Here is a 20,979-nt window from a genome sequence, read left to right as displayed (position 1 = left end):
GATCCGCCGCCTAACCAGGTTGAATTTACAGAGACCCAGAGACCCCGGCGCAACCGTGAAGACAGGCCAACCATGCTTTTTGCCAAGCTGTCCGGCCAACAATAAAGCCTGGGGCCCCGTTATGACCGCTGTAAAATCTTATGGCGATCATAACGCGATCATGATGTGCATAACAGCCTCACCCATTTCGATTCTCTTCCTTCTTCTTCTTCTTCTAACTTTCCTCCTTGATTCTATTTAGAATCATAAGTGTCTCGCAGTCGCTATTGTAACAATAATAATTTCATCAGGCGATTGTGTTACAACCATTAATTAGTTATCGAGAATATCCTTCGATCCTTTTCCCTCTCTTGCTTATTCTGTCTCTTCTCTGTCATTCTATATAGAACCATAAGCGTTCTGCAGTCGCTATTGTACCAATGACAATTCCATGAGGCGATTGCGTTATAACTATTCATTAGTTATTTATTTATTATTTAGCATTAGAGAAAACCGTGAATCAGCAGAGGAGATACGTGTACGCTAATTAATTTCAGGTAGTAGATATTTCTACAGTCGATCCTTTTTGGGCGTCTTAATGAAGAAATTGATTTAATACTTTTATATTTATTTAATATTATTTAATAATAAGATTTCTCTTATCCACCACAGTAGATCACACTTAAAATCGCATTAAAAATTGAGCTCAACATACGATAAAATGAGATCATGATAATAACTCTTGCGATTTAACTGTTCGATTTTCTAATCAGATTTTGTCCCATTGTACCTTGCATCCTCTCTAAGAATTAAAAATTTATCGTGCTTTCATAATTGCATGTCGCAACATATAACGAAACAAGCGTGAAATCTCGGGGAATCAGAGCCAAATTCGCAACAAAAATCGAACTCCAAGGACGTGGAAGCAACGTTGTCCTCGAGGTGAGGCGAATGGGAGGGACGGAAGCGGCCGTTCCTTTTGCAGATTTATTGAGAAGTCGTCACGGATCGCCGAGCGTACAAGTGGACGCAATCAGATTCGCGATTCTTCACGGTGCTGGCCCTGCTCGAGGCTTTGAAAAGGGGCCAACTACTGTGCGACGGCCGGGTTAAACGGTAAACACAGAAGTTAGGGACCTTCGCAGGGTCGGCCTAAATATTTGTGCGGGCCGATTGGTCGCGCGTCCGAGTGAAACGGCCGTGTTTCCCTGGCTGACGGTTCCGAGGAATCGCGTCGTCGAATGTATGCGAACCGGGAACCGTGACGAGTCACGTCAGTCACGGACGTGGCGATTTTTCCGGCAAATCCTTTTTCCTCTCTTGTTTTTTCCCGCCTCCTATTCCCTCCTTTCTTCTTTAAGACTTAAGTAGCCGCGACACGGTTACAACAGAGGCGTTCTATTGTTCGAGAGCCGTTAAATATGAGCTAGATGAGACAAGGATGAGCTAGACTAGATAAAAATGAGTTACACTGGAAAATACCAGGGGTGGAGACCGTTTTTTAGGGATTTAGTCCTAAATTAAGGTACATTCGAAAGTTTACTATCGTGCGTTTAGAGACGTTTGATGTTCGTGGACGGTATGTTCGGTGAGAATTTTGAGACGATTAGAGGATTTGCAAAGAATATACGTGATTTTCATTATTTCCAATACGATATATAGTATACTAATAAAGCATTGTAAGAATTTTAGATTGTTACTTGAATTAATCGCATTAGCCTTTCTATCGATTTAAATGAATTTTTCTCGTTTGGTTTATAGTCCTATAGAACGAATTAGTTGAAGGTGAAGAGCTTCTTAAATAGCAAAGTAGTTCTTATGAAGTTTAAAGATTACGAATGTCAATTTCATTATCGTATATTAGCTTTTAAAGATTAATTTTATCACGTTATGATATTCTGTTATACACAGCTGTAATAAATCCTGTAAGTTCTTTTACCCGTAAATTTCGTAATTAAATTTCATTCTACCAAAAATAAACAAGCTATCGCACTATCTGCAGGATAAGTATTTACGTAATCTTGGAATTTAATATCTTTTTAACGAGATACTTTACGTAGCTTCAAAGTTATATCGAAGTTTATCGCCAACAATGTTACACGAAGGGTGCAAGTTTCGTATTAAATCTCCAATTAAATTAAAAAAGCTGTAATATCAATTACGTAATAACTATTTCTTCTCAGAAACAGCCCAAGTTCTAATTACAGGCGATTAAAATTATTCATAAAAGAAAGTTCCTTAATTATCAGCAATTAGTAGTGATGAATAAAAGTAACATAATTATTTTGCTGTTTCCTTAAGTAATCAGCTAATAAACCATTTCAATCATCCGGTTATCTTGCACAATTTAACATCCCTTACACAAAATAAATAAATCATCGATATGCTTCAAATACATTCAACATAAGTTTCAGCCCAAAAGTACAACAAATCATGAAATACAATAAGCAAACGAAGCTTCATAAGTAACCGAAACAAATAGAATCGCTGCAATAATTGAACATCGTGTAGATAAGAGAAACGTTTCGAGAGAATTTTCAAAGAAAATTTGAACGTCTATTACAGCGGAGATGACCCCTACTGATCTCTTTTCTGTGACACCATTGTTACCAGCAATATTGCCACTGTTTTCTCTAACAAATCGATTGTAACAGTCGCGTCCGGTGATTTACGAGGTATTTTTCACCTCAGGGAAGGATACAACGAGTCAGTGAAAATGCAGTTGAAACAGGGGCCCGACATGGCGCCCCTTTCTGTTCACGAAGTGACGCGAATTCTGTTTTGCAAACCGGGCACCGGTCGACTACTGCAAACCTTGAAAGAGAAAGGGCACAAAAACGACCTTCGAATATCGGTCAGCTGTCCGTGACGCGTCCACCAGCCGATGACACGTTATTCTTCAGAGGTTTCCTCGAAGAACAACGTCCCGCCGTGTTGTCAAGTGAAGAAAGGAGAAAACTGTTTGCACGCTGCTTTTACTTTTTACCTACGATTCAGTAGAACTAATCATTTTTCTAAACATTGTCTAGGACGGTATATTTTCAGTTCGGAATGTTTAGGTTGGGAAATGTTTGATTACATTTATTGTGTATTTTGTAACGTTATTTGATTTTAAGGGTTGAACGTTTATGCGCGCGTGCATTGAGAAAATATCTCAAAGAACGACGTCGCTTCGTGTAAACGAAAGTAAAGAGGGGAGAAAACTTTCTGCGCGTTGCTTTTAGTCTTTCGATATGGTCCAGTGAAATTTTTTGTCGTATCTTTTAGAACGGTATATTTTAAGTCCTGAATTTTTCGGGCAAGAAAATGTTTGGCTACATTTATCGTGTATTTGGTAATAAAGTTGGATTTTAGGGGTTGGGAAGTTTATAAGAAACTGATTTATTTCGTAGATGTGCAACACCGGCCCGAACTCTGGAATCGTTACGTGTTCCATGGAGAAAAGACACTTGGAACATCATTAGCTCCAGTTCTTTCAAAAGTTCAGAAATATATGGAAATTAAAAAAAATCGTTATTTATATCCAATGAATAACATCTCTATTTTACAGTAACAAAATAATGCTAATTGCATAGCCGACATAATGAAATTGAGAAATTTATAAAAAATGAATTTCACCAGTTTGGCTCCTGGTAAAGAATGCTTATACGACTTACTAAACTAAACTAAAGTTCGAAAGCTTGAAATTTCACCAAAAAAATCACACTATATCGCTCAAAGCAGAAAAGCCTCGACCAATTTCAAATCTTCGAACGCGTAACGTACTCGTGTATAAGACAAAAATTCAAAATTCCTGAATATGAGCGTATAAAGATTCTTTACGGGTGAGAAAGGGGAAAAAGGAAGGTTTAATGTACGTTAAAATACGCGATAAAAATATCGATAGCGATAGGGGAGCAGGGAGAACGTTGGAAAAAATGAAAAAAGGAAGAAGAAATGCGTGGAGAGCGAACGCGAGAGGCCCCGTGCTTCCGGTCGATCGCCTCGTTAGCATCGTCGTGTTTCCAGTTGGTGAACGATAACCGCTCGTTAACGGCGATTAAACGGCGAGCTAAACATCGTGGTGCCGCGAGACGAAACAATCTCCAAGGCACGTTGAGGCTCGATTAAAATAAACAAGGTGCTGCTCGCCGCCTCACGGAGCCGGCTTCCTACTTTCGTTTTATTCTCGAGAGCCGCGTGTTCATTCCCGCGCGACAACCAGCCTGATCAAACTTTTATTTTCGCCACTTCGCCCTCGACGAGTGATTTTTCCATGCCGCCGGCCCGCATCTATCGATCTTATTAAATACGACAGCAAAAGGAAAAGGGAAATTACGAAGTTTCATGGAGCGCCGAAAGGCGACGTGGTTCGTATTTTCCCCGAAATCTTTTTCTTGTATTGCCTCTCGAAGACGTCGTGTACCTCCTGGAGTGATTACAAATGCATCATTGTAGTATATCGCTGTTGTTAATCGGACAACATGTGCCAATTTGAGAATCTTTGATCGACCATCTTCTGGACATAAAAATTTCCTTATGTACCAGGTTTATATGCAACTATTTGCATAATTAAATTATACTAAATTATATCGTATTTATAGCCTTAATTGAGACTGATTTCTCTTTATCGACATTGTAATCCTGTGAATATCGAGGTCCCTCGTTGAGAGGCGAACGAGTCGAAGATGGAAGTAACAAGTTAATATATTACAAATGTACACTGCGTATTATATCATCGTATGTAACATATCAAAAACGTATTAGATTATTGCAGGATGGTTCGTATCCAAGCTTAACAACTTATCGCTTGTGGCACACAATCTGCCATTCAATAACGAAACACCGATTATGTGGCATTCGACTAACTTCAAATAAAAGTGAATTCTGAAAGATCGTACTTATATTTAAAATCGACATAATATCGGTGAAATATCGATAACAATAGGAAACAGCGAATGAGATGGTATCATTCTAAATTCTTGAAAAGAAAATTACCTTAAACGAACAACTCTCCTTCTAATTCAAGACACAAAGCCGTCGGAGAGACAGGGACCATCGGACAGCTACGTCCAACGATATTCGAGCTTTCCTCTTCCACTAATAAGTCGCGTTTACTCGAGAAAGCAGCGCATCCTTTCATCTTTCCCTTCGATTCTGCCGCGTTAACAAATTCAACAAAAAAAAGAAAAAAGGGAAAAGGAGAAACGAAAGATGAAGAAAGGCCGAAACCACGGGCAACACCGAAGAAACACGCGACCAGAAAGAATATCTTCGAGACGCCTATTTAAACGGAACTCGAGGCACACAGAGCCGTCGAGAAAGCACACCTACGACCAATACAAATTTCCATCGTCCTCAAGGCGAAACGCGCCATGTATACTCTCTTGCGTTGCACAAAAGAGCATAGAACGAGGGATGTGAGAAATTTTGTACAAAAAAGTCTTCCTAGATCGTTGAAAGCGAGTCCATCTTATACACTGGATAAATATAGAAGAGATGCTGCGTTGTGGTATTTCAAAGGCGATAGATCTATTGCTTTTATACGCAAGGTATAATGGCCTATCGGCGAATCTGAATATTATTATTCGCAATTCCTTGGATTCTCTCCACGATAAGCAGACTGGGAATTTTTGTACATTTACGAGATATTTAAAGGCGCAGAGGTGCGGAGATGCACGTGTGCAAATATCTGCAAAATATTCAAAGTACCATCTACTACGTATGACATTTAACAGTTAAAACAATGTAACAATGTAACAGTTTTCTGATGATAACGTATCGACGAGACGTTCCAGCGATTTTAACCTGTGAAGAATTACAAATTCTATCCATAGCGCGCAAACCGCTCGCGTTCGCCTTAACCACCGACTGGCAAAAACTAGAAAGACGAAGAAGAAGAAGAAGAGGAAGAGGAAGTTAAAGAAGACGAAGAAGCGCCATTCGCAATGTCAGAAGAAGAAGAAGAGACAGCAGAGGAGAGTGAAAGAGAACGAGCAAGAGAGAGAAATAGAAAGAACCGTGAGAGAGTCCGGTTGTTGTATGCTGGCAGGGTCGGGGGTCTTAATAAGGTGGAAAGAGGTGGTTTCGTGCTGGATGCACGAAGAGGAGAGACTGATAGAGGGAGCCGAAGGGCGGCAGAGTTCACACCTTGCCTTGAAAAGGCGCCTTCGTGCCTTGTTCCATTCCTCTTTCTTTCTTCTTCTCTCCTTCCTCGTCCCTTCTCTCCTCTTCCATTTCGATCCTTCTTTTACATCGTCGTCCCTCTTTCAACCTCTCTCGTTCTCTTGGTTCGCGCTTCTCTCCACGCTCCGCCGATTCTTCGTCCATCCTCCGGCACCTCTTCGCTAAGCCTTCTTTCTCTCCATCTCGTCCTCTTCGTGTTTGCCCGCCTCGTTAACGCCTCGCGGCCAGAGCGGACATTGCACACGCAGCTATTTACCGGCCGCCTTTCGCCCTCTCCCTCCATCGAAGGTGAAGGTCTCCTCTCTCCAGGAACCCAAGAGAATAGCTCTTCCAACGGGGAAACGTTGCAATATGGAGGCCGCGAGGGGAGCTTTCCTCTTCGCGCGATTCGTTTCACCAAGAGAATGTCTTATCGACATCTGGTATAGAAACTGATAGACGTATTCTATAAGACGAGTGATCATCGCCTATGGGTATTTTCGTAGGGTCCTGTTTAGCAAGTCCCTAAGGTCTTGCAAGGTAATCGCGTACTCGGGCTTGGGCAATTTAGTGTACGGTAAATGGATTATCGTGCAAAAGGTGTCGAAAGAGCGTACGGATGATAAGAAAGAACGAAGGTGACGAGCGAAAGGAATAGATCTCGTTCGTTTATTTTAATACCTACGACAACATGGTGGTGAAAATAATATTTCACTGAGAATCGAAGGGATTAGATTAAGAAAAACGCCAGGTAGGATAAACGCTGGTATTGAAGAAAACTATAAAAATGATCCGTAGAGGATTGAAGACTTTACTGCAATACTCTACCAGTGATTGTAATGGTTAATAACAATTTTTAACAAACGAAAGGAAATGAGAATACCTGAAAAGTATTAAAAATCTGTTCGATATAAAACAATTCTAAATATCAAGTTAGAAATATATCGTGAAAAAGTTATCCTTGATACATTTTCTTTCACCTATCAGAAATACCTTGTTACGCCATATGAAGAAAATCTTGCAGGTTATTTAGCCACCATAAAATCATGGCTCTAAAAATCTCGAGAAACACAAATTTAAAGACACTTTTCCCAAACACTATTTAAATACTTCTCAATATTAACTTAAATATTTCTTACATTCTGCCATACGATTGCTCTACGTGATTGGCGTATGATGATCATCCTGGCGATCATTCAGCAACAAGTTCAATAAATTCCACTACGAAGACTAATCGATGACTGATCGCTTCTTTGAAACAAAGCGAGTTCCATGCATTCGCCAGAGTCATATAAATAACATTCCTTAAAGCTCAGTATAAAGGTGTGCCGAAAAAATCCTTACTGACCTCTTGCTTCTATTTACGTCATTTCCATCGACCCACCCCAGCTGTTAGCTCTTCGACCGAAATATCGTGTTACGACGACGCTCTGCTAACGCCACTACTAATTACTCCCGACTGATCACCTCCGGGAAATTATGATTCACGTCGATAAACACCGTGACGCTGCCTCTATCTTCGTTAAGGTGCTAATTCCAACGATTAGCGTGAATAGAGGAAACGAAGGAAAGAACAAAATTGATTCCGATGTACACATCTTTTAAATCGAAGATCGTACGATTGTATGTAATGGTTTAGTGGTTTGTGGAAATAACCGGACACGTCTGATTAGTTACGGGATAATTCACTTGAAGTATTTCGTTTTATCGAGTTGTTGGCCTTTAGTGGGATCTGCGTTAATTGAAAGGCTAATCGGTGCAAAGCTCATACACTTCATTTTGAAGGGACGTAAAGGATTATTAGCTTGGTATAAAATTTGTTTAATTAACGATGAAGTTCTTTTTGTTAAATTATAACTTATTGGAATTCTCTAAATTTATGCATTGAACGTATTTGTAAGTCGTCGGAAACTCGTGTTTCCTGTAATGTCTGAGTATGGTAAGAAATAACATTGAATATTAATGACGAGTCGATGAGATGTACAAATTATAGATGAATAAGTTCTCGAATCTAATTTTAGAAAATTGTTCGATTATTTGCGAGGAGACACGTATAATTTTGTTGACAGAGCATTGGCCATTTAAGTCAATATTTGAACGATAAAAGAATAATAAAACAACATCGAGCAATTTGCTTCATGAAACCATTTAACTTCACAGTCTTTGATGTTTGTTCACGTCTTCACGAGACATCCAAAAAATCGCTTAAATAAACATTATTTAAATCACGCGGTTGAAGAAATATTCGAAAGCACTACAACAATTCTTTACTCTTCTTTTACTTCTAATCGTTTAACAAGCCTGCAATCATCAACGATCGCTCAAACATTATCTCCATGTTTGATCTAATCTGTCATACCAATACGAAATATCTAAAAAGCCTAAACTCACGAATTATAGATCCCTGAAATACTGTAGATAGAACCAAGTATGAATGTACTGCAAATAACTTAGAATTTGATTAGAAAGTTTCGAACTGTTCCTAAGTACTAACAAGTAGTTCGGTAGACTCGGTTAAACAGATTTGATCCAGATATGGCATATGAGTCCGCACTTTGAAACCATTGCATGCAATCTGAGTATCTGTTCCGCCTCTTCAATTGCAATTTCAATTTAAAGAAAATATATCTTTCCAGGTTACTTAATTTTATTCTAATTAACTATTATTTTTATATATTAACATCGATGTTGCTTCTATCTCTGCTCATCCTTTCCACAAAACAACCCTCGCATATACCCAGAAAAAAACATCCCCCACGATACAAACAAACCCTATAGAACTTTTCTAATACGGTAGAACTCCATTCATTTGTCTTGGATTTATTACAACAAAATTGGCGTCCGATTAACCGAACCTTTGCCGGTTAAATTCACCGATCTGAGTTCCTCTGTGAACGAAAAATAACAAGTAGCGAGAAAATGGGCGAAATGCAAGCATAAACCGTTCAGAAAAATGAATCTCCATTGTACCTCATCAAAACGTGCGATGCGAAGAATCTTGACAAAAGAAGCAGAATTTTTCGAGCGATTCGAGCGAAAAACGAGGAACAAAAATTCTAAAACAAGGGAGACCCAAAGTCGCGTACTTCAGGAAGAATATTTGAAGTTGTGGCAGTAGCAGTGGCGCGGCGGTGGCCTGTCCCAGGGAGGACGAAAGGCGAAGAGGCGACGTGGACAGAGTTTCGCGCAGGGTACAAGAAAACCATTAGCAGCCGCCATCGTCGGGGCAAGAAGTTAAATTAATTACCGGGGCAGCTCCGAAGCAGCCTATCCAGCTGGACGGAGCGCGACGAACACAGGGGGACTGGAGGGGAAGGAGAAACGAGGGGGCAGAACGAGGGGGCAGAACGAGCGGGCACCGCATGCCGGTGAACATTCCATCGTCGTCCGCGCCCCGATCGCTCGCTTCGAATTAGGACGACACGAATAAAGGGGGCCCCCGGTGCTCGAGGAAAAACCGCCCCACGGGACCCTCTCGTCGGCTTGGCTTCGCGTCGTCGAATTCCAGCCTGTCCCGGATCGTGTACCGCGTCTCTACCGCGAAAAATACGGCTGGTTTTTAGAAAGCGCGTTCCCAACCAGAAAAATAAGTTGCCAACCGTAAGAGAAAGAGAGATACACGGGAGAGAGGGTTTGGAGAAGGTAAAGCGCGACAGAAGTCGATTTAAAGGTCTTAGAATCATAGTGATACGAGCCTGGATTTCCAACGTTTGCATTTCCTCGTATATTTTAGCTTTTAAACGTACGACCGTCTTAGTCTCGTGATTAATTAATTTGGAAGCGCGAAAGAGCACCGTTTGACGGACTGAAAATCGTCATGTTGTGTAGGTCAAGACATTGCAAATTTCAATTCACACACACAGTCACGTGTTTGAACTTTTACATGTACAATCTTTTGTAGTTTTGCGACTAATCAATGTTTCTATGCTTTGAGCAAATACAACCAACTTTTTATATCAACAAAGACGGGACATTTTTCCTTATGAAAACTAACAATGGACCGACGTATATTAAATTTTAAGGAACTGAGTAAAGGAAAAATGGGTCAACTAAACTGGTGTTAACTAAAATTTATATGATTGAAGTTTAATAATCCTCTGCGGTATCAGTGCTCTTTCGTTCATGTAATAACAGTTCAGATAAGCAGATAAGAAAATTGTTCGAAAGGCCATTTCAAACAGCCAATTATCTTTTAAATTATCTCTCTCAACTGTACGTACCTACTTATCAAAAGTAAACGGAGAAAGAAGAAGAAAGAGAAAGGAGAAATCTAGGAAGCAAATATCAATATTTGTGCCTGTTCTTCGAGGAAAATTCGAAAGGCGGCTACTAATAGGAGAACTGTTTAATAAATCTTCAACGGTCTTGAATGGAAGTGTTCGTTTGTTCCGAAGAATGTAAATTTAACAGATTTTACAGTGTCCGTCTTGGAGGAATTTGATAACCGAGAACGATGGACTTCGAAGTCATCTCGGGACAAATTACCGTGCATCCGATGCCAGCGATGTTATCGAGGATCCGGAGGAGTCCGATGATACCGGATAGAAGCATACTTGGGTTAGGTATCGCGTGGGAATCGTGTTCTTGATACATCTTGCCAGCAAGTGCCGGATTATATCGACCTATCTAACGGTGATCGTGAATATTAATGGCCCTATCCTGGGACCTGTCTAATCTTAGAGCGGTTTCGCTTCGACAAATCACCGATCACGGTTAAATGTGTCGATATTTTCTCGATTTATGTAAATCGTTAAATGACAGAAAGATTTGAACTGTCTTTTGCCTCGTTGTTTATTAATTCGGATGACACATTTCGTAGTCATTGCGTATTTATTTTCCCATAAATAACGGGAATATATTTTCCCATATATTTCAAGCTTTACCCATACAAACATGATACGATCGAACTCCGACGATCATGAGCGATCTTTAATTTAAACAATTTCGCCTCGGTGAATCATCCACCATGCTAGAATTAGATGCGCCGATTCTTTGGATTTGCGTAGATTGATAAATATCCGGTCTACGTTAAAAAACATTTCTATTGTTTTTTGTTCGTTAATTTGAACCAGTGGTTCTGCGGTGTTCGTCGCATATTAATGTTATACAAGTTTTCAGATCTGTCTCCAACTTTACCGATAGTCGTCGAGTCTCGTAACAGTGTTAATGAAACGTCAAAATGTTTCCTATAGCGCACACAATGTATCGATAAATTCTAGTACTCTCATGGGCCTGTATAAATAGAAGAATGTTTCGGACGATTGCATTTAACATAGTCAAATATCAATTCAACGATATTTCATTCTGTAATTTACGAACTGTTACGGAGATTGGAAAGATTCTTGACTTCGCAGCGAAATGCTGTTGGATTACTTGCGGGGAAAAAAGATCAGTAAGCGAAGATCACGAAACAATGCTCGAGGAGTACAGCAAGAACAAAGTGGCGTGAAACGAAAGGAGGATCGTCGATTTAATATCGTTTGTCTTCGATGAGTAATCGATGTATCTTCAAAGACAAATAACCACGGTGCGTCGTCGGCGTAGGCGTCACCTCGTGAAAGGGTAGCGAATGTACGCGAGGAGAAAGGCCGAGCCTCGAAAGTGACGGAAAATACGAGATGAGCCGGTGCACGAAGAAAGATTTAATACCCTTAATCACTGACTGTTACCACGATCTCGCCATGATGCTGACTAACTATATAGCGCCGTATACCTGAAAGCAATCTCTGACGGCTGGAGGAGAAGTTTATGGAAAAGACGAGCAACAAAATCCGACCCATCGAGCGTCAATCGACTTTACGAAAATTTTTCAAGTTAGCCACGCGTGCGAATGTATTAAAATTCGTGCAACAAAATGCAGATTGATTGTGTATAATCAATGTATTCGACAATGTCGAATGACAATCGATTCCGAGTCTTAATGTTTAGAATGATTAAATTTAAGCAGCTTTTACTTTTACTTCTTATATATTCGGTATTATGGATAGGAGGTTGTCGAATTATGTTAAATATCTTGTACGTACTTTGAGGAAGAGAGAGAGAGAGTTCTATCACAATATAGAAAATGTTTGATTACTATGAATTCATTAGAGGAATCAAGAAGTAATGGTAATTAGCAACTAGAACGGCGAATTAAAAGAGATTGAAATAAAATTTATAAGAAGATTTGAAAGAAAGATAAAGACCAACGAACAATCTGAGCTTCCGTTTGAACAATACATTGAATGAAAAATACTAACCGAACGAAGACCGCAACAATCGATAGAACAGAATAAACAGTCGCAAAGAGTATACTAATTAAAAATGAAAATTACGTTCCAAAAGAGAGCTCCAAAAGATAAACGAAAACGAAAGAAGAAATAAAGAATTTTACCTTACGCGTTAACATTTTAACTGTATTCGTCCAAAGAATAGGAATTCGACACAAAAAAAGACGACTTATAAAACCAAATTCTCGATCGAATAGCAAATAAGAAATATATCTGTCCAGTAAAAATTATTCTACCTGAAAACTTACGCTAGAATAAGAACAATTTATAAAACCAAATTCCCAATCAATTAATAAGTTAAACGAGCCAAATGCCGAACTACCTGAAAAGCAAGATTTCATAGACGAAAATCGGCAAAATTAAGTCAGGAGAAAAATCAGCGTTTCAATGGCGAATGATGCCCTGCACCTGATATCTCAAGCCATATCGAGTCGCCATTTTCATACACCCTGGCCAAATCAATTTCGATCATTAAAATCCCTACTCATTATGTACAATGTACGTAATTGTGTTGGCGATCAATCGGCGAGGAGAACACGTTCAAAGCGGAAGACGAAGAGGAGCGGAAGGCGAAAAATCGAGGATGTTAAAAAAATACTAATCAGAAGGAGAGCAGAAGACGAGAGGCTGGGAAGAGCAGCGCGCGGAGGCAAGGAGAAAACGTATAAAGCCAAGGGAAGTGGTCGGGTGCCGCCCCATTAATTAACCGCCCCTCTTGTACTTCCCCTCCCGTAGCCTCTTTCTGTTCCATCAAGGGCGTAGCCATTCACAGCTTGCTACGCCGATATTCTCTGCCCCTCTCAACTCTTTCTCCTTTTCTCTCGTCCGTTCTCGCCACTGCTTTCCTCCTTACAAGCTCGTATCCGATCCACCACCGCGTCGAATACATTGTGAGGCAGCGATTAATTACAAGTAGAACAAGTCAGTCCGATGAAAAAGGGTTTCAATCATGAATCGCGTGCAAATATAGTACCTCGAGACACACTTGGCCAGTCTTGTTTGCTGTTTCACCGTCTTCCATTTTCTTTGCCCCGGGATTTTTTGTATAATTAAACTATACTTCACAAGGTATAAGGGGGTCATAAATATTTTTGTATAATAATAAGCGAATCTGCGCCATGTCAAGCAGATGGTCGTTAAAGGATCATTTAATTCGGGAGCCAAGTTGATTGATTTGATTTTGCTCGAGTACGCGATTAATATTGAAATATTGAAGGAAGAAACGATTTAACAGCACCGAATGGTACGCATTTTCCGAGATAAATTTTAAAACGTAATGCTTCGTAACGTCATCAATTTTCGCTACTTTCCAATTTACGGACAGCTGGCCAGTTTGGTCTTCAAGTGATTCATATGTGAAATTTTGCAACATAAAGAAAGATAATATAGAGAGAACGCGGGGAAAGGAATTATTTAAAATAGAAAACGTACAATGAAACGATACGGATGATAAATATAAAGGTGAGAATTATTAAGGGTAAAAATATAGAAACGAAGGTTATTTATTAACATAGAGCCGAAGAAATTGAAATTTTATCAGCAGTTTTAACACGTTGCCAAAGGGAAATAAAATATTCCATCTAAAAGTCAACTTTCTTACGTTCTTCTAAAAATTAGATGAAAAAATTAAATCTAAGGATCTAATTCGAGAAGAAATTAATTTACAATTTTCAACCAAGGAAGGCGAATCATCGGAACGTAACTCTCTGTAGAGATTCTACTTGACAGGTAACGAGAACTTGCGTACAACGATATCGAAAGTACTTAATACGTATCTACGATGTCATACAGAATTACAAATGACACGCAAAAGGTCTGGTAGTTTATTGATGAAAGCGCGGGAGGATAATATTTCGCGAACAGATTCGAGATAAGTAAGACGGTCGAAGATTTAATGCCGTTACGTACGGTCCCAGGAAACGCGAGGCATACGTATACCGGCCGAGCCATATCGGTGAGGACGATTACACGGCGTGGAAGCCATTGTTGTCTTCCTATGGAAATTAATTGAATGTATTTGAATAAGTGCGTTGTTCGCCGCTTGTTCCTACTTGCCCACCTACGCCGAACACGCGCGAGTCATAAACCGAGGCCATAATCGAACCTCTACAGGACGATTCAACTCGGCCGTTGCTCATTTTTCAGGGGAACACGGAACCATCGAAGAAAATTCAATAGAAAAATAGCGGAAATGATAGGATTTTTAAACACTATGGATGAAATTCAACTTTTAATACGAAGCTTGTACGAATATATAATACGAAGAGTTTCGATTCAAAAACGCTGCAGATGGACGGAAATTTTTAATGAGATAAAGTTTGCATATATTGCAAATATTAAAATGTATAGTAATCTTGTGTTGATACTGTTAGATTGTAATTTCTAAAATGTCCGATTTTTTAACCATTTCTATTACATCGAATGTTAAATAGAAGATGCGTTTATATAGGTTTTTGTAGGATAAGTACGGAAAAATTCGGGATGTTTTCGTCACTATTTTCATTTAAACAAATTGAAGCTTCTTTCACAAAATAATTGAAACTGAAAGCCGTCTTTCAGGGAGAGACGCCAAACTACAGAGAGTGTCTAGTTTAATCAAACTCTTGAGGGCTGAATCTACTTGTCTGATTGCGAACTCCTGTATTACTTGACTGAGAAATCATGTGTACTGGAGGCAATTGCAGTAACATGAATTCTAGTTTTACTGTACCGTACTGTCCAAGTACTCGTGAAAGTTTGTACACATTTTGTTCATAGAAATTTACAATAAAATTCCCTGAATAAATGTGGTGCACTTATACTTATAATTAATTTATTTGTTACTAATAATTGAATTACGGATATTTAGGAAAATGTATATTCTTGTAAAAGAAATATATAAAAAGTTGTAACATAAAAATAAACCAGCAATCTGATAAATACTACACTCTTCTAAATTATGAAAATCTTCGTATGCCAGATCTCTAATGGATTTTTATAAAATCTACTATTCTAATACGTATTTTGTAGCTTGATAAAACAGCGCTGAATTTTTTCAGTAATATTACACATTACATATTTCACTATCCCGTTGCTCAACATTCGATTAATAACGTTCAACCGCATTTACATATATTTTACATTTTACGGCGTAAGAAGAAAATTCTACAAAATCATAATATACGTTCTCATATATAATCTAACATAAATTGTTGATATCATTCATGATTCTCAAAAATACTAATGCACAATTATGTTTTTTCCAAAATCTCTGTTCGTTATCCGTTCGAAGAACCTTTCACGTCCAACAGAATCGTACTCTAAAGTACGTTGTATAACGATCGTATAATGCAAATACTTCTGTGCGTACCTGTAGTGCAACGTGTAACACGCATACTCGGGCCAGCGAATCGGGCTCCCGAGTCATAATGCATTGCAACAGATAGGACATTGTGTTACCGCAGGGGCCTGTTGCTTCAAACTCGGTAGAGCTGCCTTCCGTACAATGCACAATAGGCTTGTAACGCGTATTATACAGCTATTTGTTTATTTATTAAGCGCGGCCCGCCGCTTTGTGCCACTAACAAGATCCATTGATCGGATCGGCCCCAATGCCACTGTCGCGAATAAAGATTTTCACGATTACTGCTACTTTGTCCCTGTTTTATCGCCCCCGACAGAGACTGTCTTTGTTTCGCATGTCGTGGCTCTATAATTGACCTATTGTGCAGATACGGTGTAGGTACAGTGCAGATACAATGATGGGTGGACTGGATTTAATTATAATGTTAGCTAATTCTTAGATTGCAAGAGACTGTTGATCGAAGCGAAAGTGAAAAGTTGCAACTTGTATTCTCTAATTTATTTACGTGTTCACCAGTTACTTCTCGAGAGTAAGAAATTATTTTCCACTTTATTCGACTATTCGATCTTTCCTGTTTGTATCTTTTCCGGGATTTATAGATTAAAAATACCTGAATTTTTACATAGGTAACTTCGCTCCTGGACAATTCTTCAAATTTGATACTTTTTAATATCGATATAGTCTTGATCAATTTTGAGAGCCCCATTTATATTGCGATCCTCGCTCAATTTTCGTGTGGACACAAGGTGATTCCATCGGTCTAGTCAATTTCTAGTAAGTTTTAACAATTCAATAAATCAATATAACTTTCATTGAAATTTTAATTGGTCCAGATATTTCTTAAATTTTACCACCAACGATTCAATATTCCAACTGTTCTAGCGGGAACGATTAATTTCGTGTCACCCAACATTGTTGGAATAAATATAATAATAGCGTCGAAGCGAATAACATCACACTGGAGCCCAAGGATATTTGCAAGGAAATCGTTCCACTTTTCCCTGAAGCAGTCGGTGATAATTTGACATGAACGTATTAAATGCTGGAAATTTCGCAGGCGAAGCGTCGAACGCCCGCGGAATTACTTTAATATCTCCGACAAGCTTGTATCTTTGAAACCGGTAACCAACGAATCATCGAGGCGATAAGCGACGCTCCGAGCGAAGAAATGTCGCCTGCCATATCGCTAACGCGTCCGCGTTGAATTTCAAATTCGATGGATCGCGAGACCGGCTGCAATTTGCGAGTGTTAAAGCGCTACAATAAAACGACCAACGCTTCCCATCGAACAAGGCAATTAAGTCGAACGATTGATACCTTTTTCGGACAGAATGAAGATTCAAAAAGCTTCGTGAGGTGACTAAGAAAAAATTTGTCTTTACAGATGGTTAAGACAAGTAACACAGCCGAATCCACACTGTTAGAAAAATTTCATGAATCTGATTGTAAGTAAAGAGTAAATTGTTTTGAATAAGAGTGACAAGTTCTACTAGCGACGACTTAATTAAAATTACACGCGAGTTGATTTCATGAGAATTGTAAAATTGTAGAAATTGTTCGTGCAACAGGTATCTACGATCTACAACTTGTCACTTGTCAATTTGCCAGGTATTATTAATTAGTGTAATCAATGTGAAACAGGTTCGCGTATAAATATCTTTCAAATGATCCGTCAGACACGTCGATGCTATTTTCTCAGCAACTATAATCGAAGCTGAATGCAAGTCTTCTCTTTGTCGTAATTCATCGAGCGAATTTCGGAGGCGCCGACAGCGAACGCATAATTTTCACACGGAGGAAAACATCGTCCGTTGGTCGATGACCGGAGGATCACGCCGCGCACCTCGAAGATCCCGCGGAATTTTCGACAATCAATTTTTATGGCAGGGAATCACATGTGTGGCCGGTTATTACTGTCGAACGGTATGCAAGTCGCGAAACATTCTATTACATTCTGGCGGAGGTGTACGGTTACCACGACCCTTGGTTCTCTCGGGATAACAAGAAAGGCGTAAGGACGATGAAGGATCGCGAACAAGCAGCGTGTCGGGGCCAGAGCGCGAGCACGACCCGATCGTCGCCCGATAAACCAAACAAGATCGAGCAATTTTTATGCCAGCGTATAATAGCATTATAAACATAAATATCGATCAAAGAGCCGATGCTCGTTCGGCCATGATCTCCTATCCTTCTTTTACTCGAGAGCCAGCTTAAATTGCAGAACGATCGAAGGAGCCGTGTAGCGAATTTACAAAATTAACGAAGGTATGCCGAGCCACTCCCGGCGGCGATAATGGCAAGAAATTGATAAGTTATACGAGTAGCAGACGTGTAGCACGACGAAGAAACGACGAAGACGACATCGATGACCAACGTTGTAGCAGCTTCAGCGGTGGCGATCGACGAAGAAGAAGAACAAGAAAAGGAGAAGAAGAAGAGGAGGAGCGAAGAGCGAGGGGAGAAACAATAAGAAGGATAAAAAAAGGAAGAAAAAGAAAAGAAGAAGTAAGAGCACGAGGGCCAAAGGAAGACCAGCCAGTGACGATCCTTTCCCACGTCGGTCATCGGCGACCTCAAACTGGTCATCGGATCCCCACGCTCGCTACGGGAGGAAGGAAGTGGTCGGGAAGATCGTTTTACAGCGAGAACCGTCCCATATTTTGCAAAACTTTCTTCTCCGGCCGCGGTCTACCCCATTCACGGACGCAACGACCTCGTCTTCCTTCGCGTGGCGTGCTTGGATCACGAATCGCCGATACGGGGAACGCGTGGAACGCCGATGGAGAACGTCGTTTGACAAATCGTTAGGAATCGCTTCTCCAGACGTGTCGCGGCATGCATTCGACTTGTGATTGTTGAGCGTGAGAAAATAGCGCGTCGAAGAATATTTCCCAACGTTTTAAGGTGTAATACGAAGTTGTACATTTATGCGAATTTGCGTTTTCTTTTGCAATTCAGCAGATGCTGAGCTACGGAGAATTATCAATTCTTTAGTTTGCGAAGCGTAAGTGCAGAAACACGTACATAGATATATATAGAAATGCAACGAACGGAACAATGAGAGGAATTGCCATCGAATCTCATTGGAACAAAACGAAAGTTTTCTATTGAAATTGGAACCAAACGAAATCATTTCGTATCGGAATTGACTTGGAGATTCCTGCATAACCACTGAGAAGTTTATAAGCAGTTCGTAAGTCACATCAACTTCATACATTAAAAAATATACAAAGACGAAAATGCTACAGACAAGGCTTTTTTTTAAATTTACCTTACAATCTGTCGCTTCTGCGAGGTTCGTGTAAAAATCAACTCCATCTCTAAATATTGATACCCATAATACGTAGTGCACATAGCATACACGTAGAGCATATCGGTCGAGCACGACGTGTCCAACGCGACCTCGAAAAAGCAAAGATTAGAAGGTATTTGACATGAGCACGCGACAGAAAAAGCTCGAGTACGTGTTTCGCTGTGTAGGAAGAGGAACGTTTCTACAATTTTTCAACAGGTCGTGAAACATCGCCATCAGTCGTTCGCTGTCGCGTCGAGGAAGCGATTTCTCTCTGTCCGCGAGCAGACTGCATGATGCACGGACCTGCGGATTTTATGGGTTCTAAGTCGGATGAGAGGAATTAGAGAGCGAATGTCTGTCTGTGGTTGATCAATAGAGTACCATGCTCTTCCAGCGTGCAGATGCAGCACGCAACCAACGTGCTTCGTTTTGCAAAAGCTAGTCGAGTCATTTCTGAAACGAGCTTTTCAATTTGTAACTATCAGTCTTTTTATATTACGTGAAAAGGCTTTAAAATCGCGACTTAACGCCACCAATATTCAATCATTGGCGTGTCTGTTCCCGATCCAATATCACATCGTCAGAACAATACGCAGTGACGAACAAGAGTAAGGAAATTGGTACAGGATAATTAAATAATACGATCAGATATGATTCTCCTAAAAAAATATAATTTTTTGCCAAAGCGTTTCTTAAAAGCAACATTCAAAGTTGCACGACGATTATGATTTCAGTGTTGATTCTCAAAACACTTCTGCAGAATCTTCATTCTCCAAAGGATTAATCTTTTGATTCTATGCACATGTCGATTCCAAATACCCGATTCTTATATCGATTTTACAACAATTAAAATTCAATACTGTTCGAACCTGCAAAGCATTCGCAAAGCATTCGTCACTTTGTACTCAAGCTACCGATATCCAAAATCCTCCATCCAATTTCTAATGACACTCTAACGATTCACAAGAATTATCGTGAGATTAACCAATAGGGCTATCCATCGAGCAAAGTGACAAAGTATACAAGAGGATTTTTACGATTGAAGGGCCGGCGTAATCGCGATGAAGTCGTCGTGGCGTCACGTATCCGAGGGTTCGACGTTAAGCGAGCATCGACGAGGGTTTCGACGCGTGTACGGGGCTCCGCCATAGGGACGAGCAGCGCCATGACGTTCTTTTGACCCGTTTGACCCCATGCACACTTCTCACGATGCATTATGGCGGCCGCCTCGAGGCCCTCGGCCCTTCCTTCATCCTTGCCCCGTTGAAACTCGGTGGACCAACCAGATTACGTCTCTCTCTTTCTCTTTCCTCGTTTCGCCCGTTCTCTCGCCTTTGCTCTATCCTTTCTCCATCGGCTTCTTCCTCTTCTTGGCCTCTTTGTCTCTCCTTGTTCTCACCCGTATTATCCCACATATAATCGAACATGCTGTCAGAGCGAGAAAGAGGACGAGGCGAGGATGAGGAGAAGAAAGGAAGATAGAGAAAGAGGTAAGAATACCGACGGCTTTCGCTTCGTGCTCCTTTGGTGTCTATACGCATCCTGGTCTGCGGTTTCTACTTTAAGCACCGTGCACATCGAGATAACCGTGCCTCGCACGGAAACCTCTCGATCAAGCCGAACAACGACAGAAAATCGCGCCTGTATCCGGCTGTTAACACCAACCTAACTCAGGTCCGGCCAAACGACCGGTTTGAAAATTTAATTTAAAATTGTACATTCATCGTTATCTCTTTTGTTCGTCTAACTTTACGTAGATTCTTATATTAACAAAAGTTGAGAAACTGATTGATCGAATAATAGAAGAATTTACACAGAGTTAGATGAGCTCACAAAGAAGAGATAACAGTGAATGTACAATTTTAAATTAAATTTTCAAACCAGTCATTTGACCGGGCCTGGTAAGATTAGCGTTAAAGAAATTCTTTCTTTGAACCGCGACTGTGTGT

The 20,979-nt window shown here is 40.1% G+C and overlaps 1 protein-coding gene across 3 annotated transcripts in view; it reads right to left on the bottom strand.

The window, feature by feature from the left end:
* LOC122575557 (sonic hedgehog protein A) overlaps positions 1 to 20,979 on the bottom strand; it is an 85,575-nt gene that overhangs the window by 42,693 nt on the left and 21,903 nt on the right. The window lies entirely within an intron of this gene.

This window comes from Bombus pyrosoma, linkage group LG15 (genome assembly GCF_014825855.1).
Source record: "Bombus pyrosoma isolate SC7728 linkage group LG15, ASM1482585v1, whole genome shotgun sequence".
NCBI lineage: Eukaryota > Metazoa > Arthropoda > Insecta > Hymenoptera > Apidae > Bombus > Bombus pyrosoma.
The sequence above is the reverse complement of the archived record's forward strand: the minus strand, read 5'-3'. Positions and strand labels throughout refer to the sequence as shown.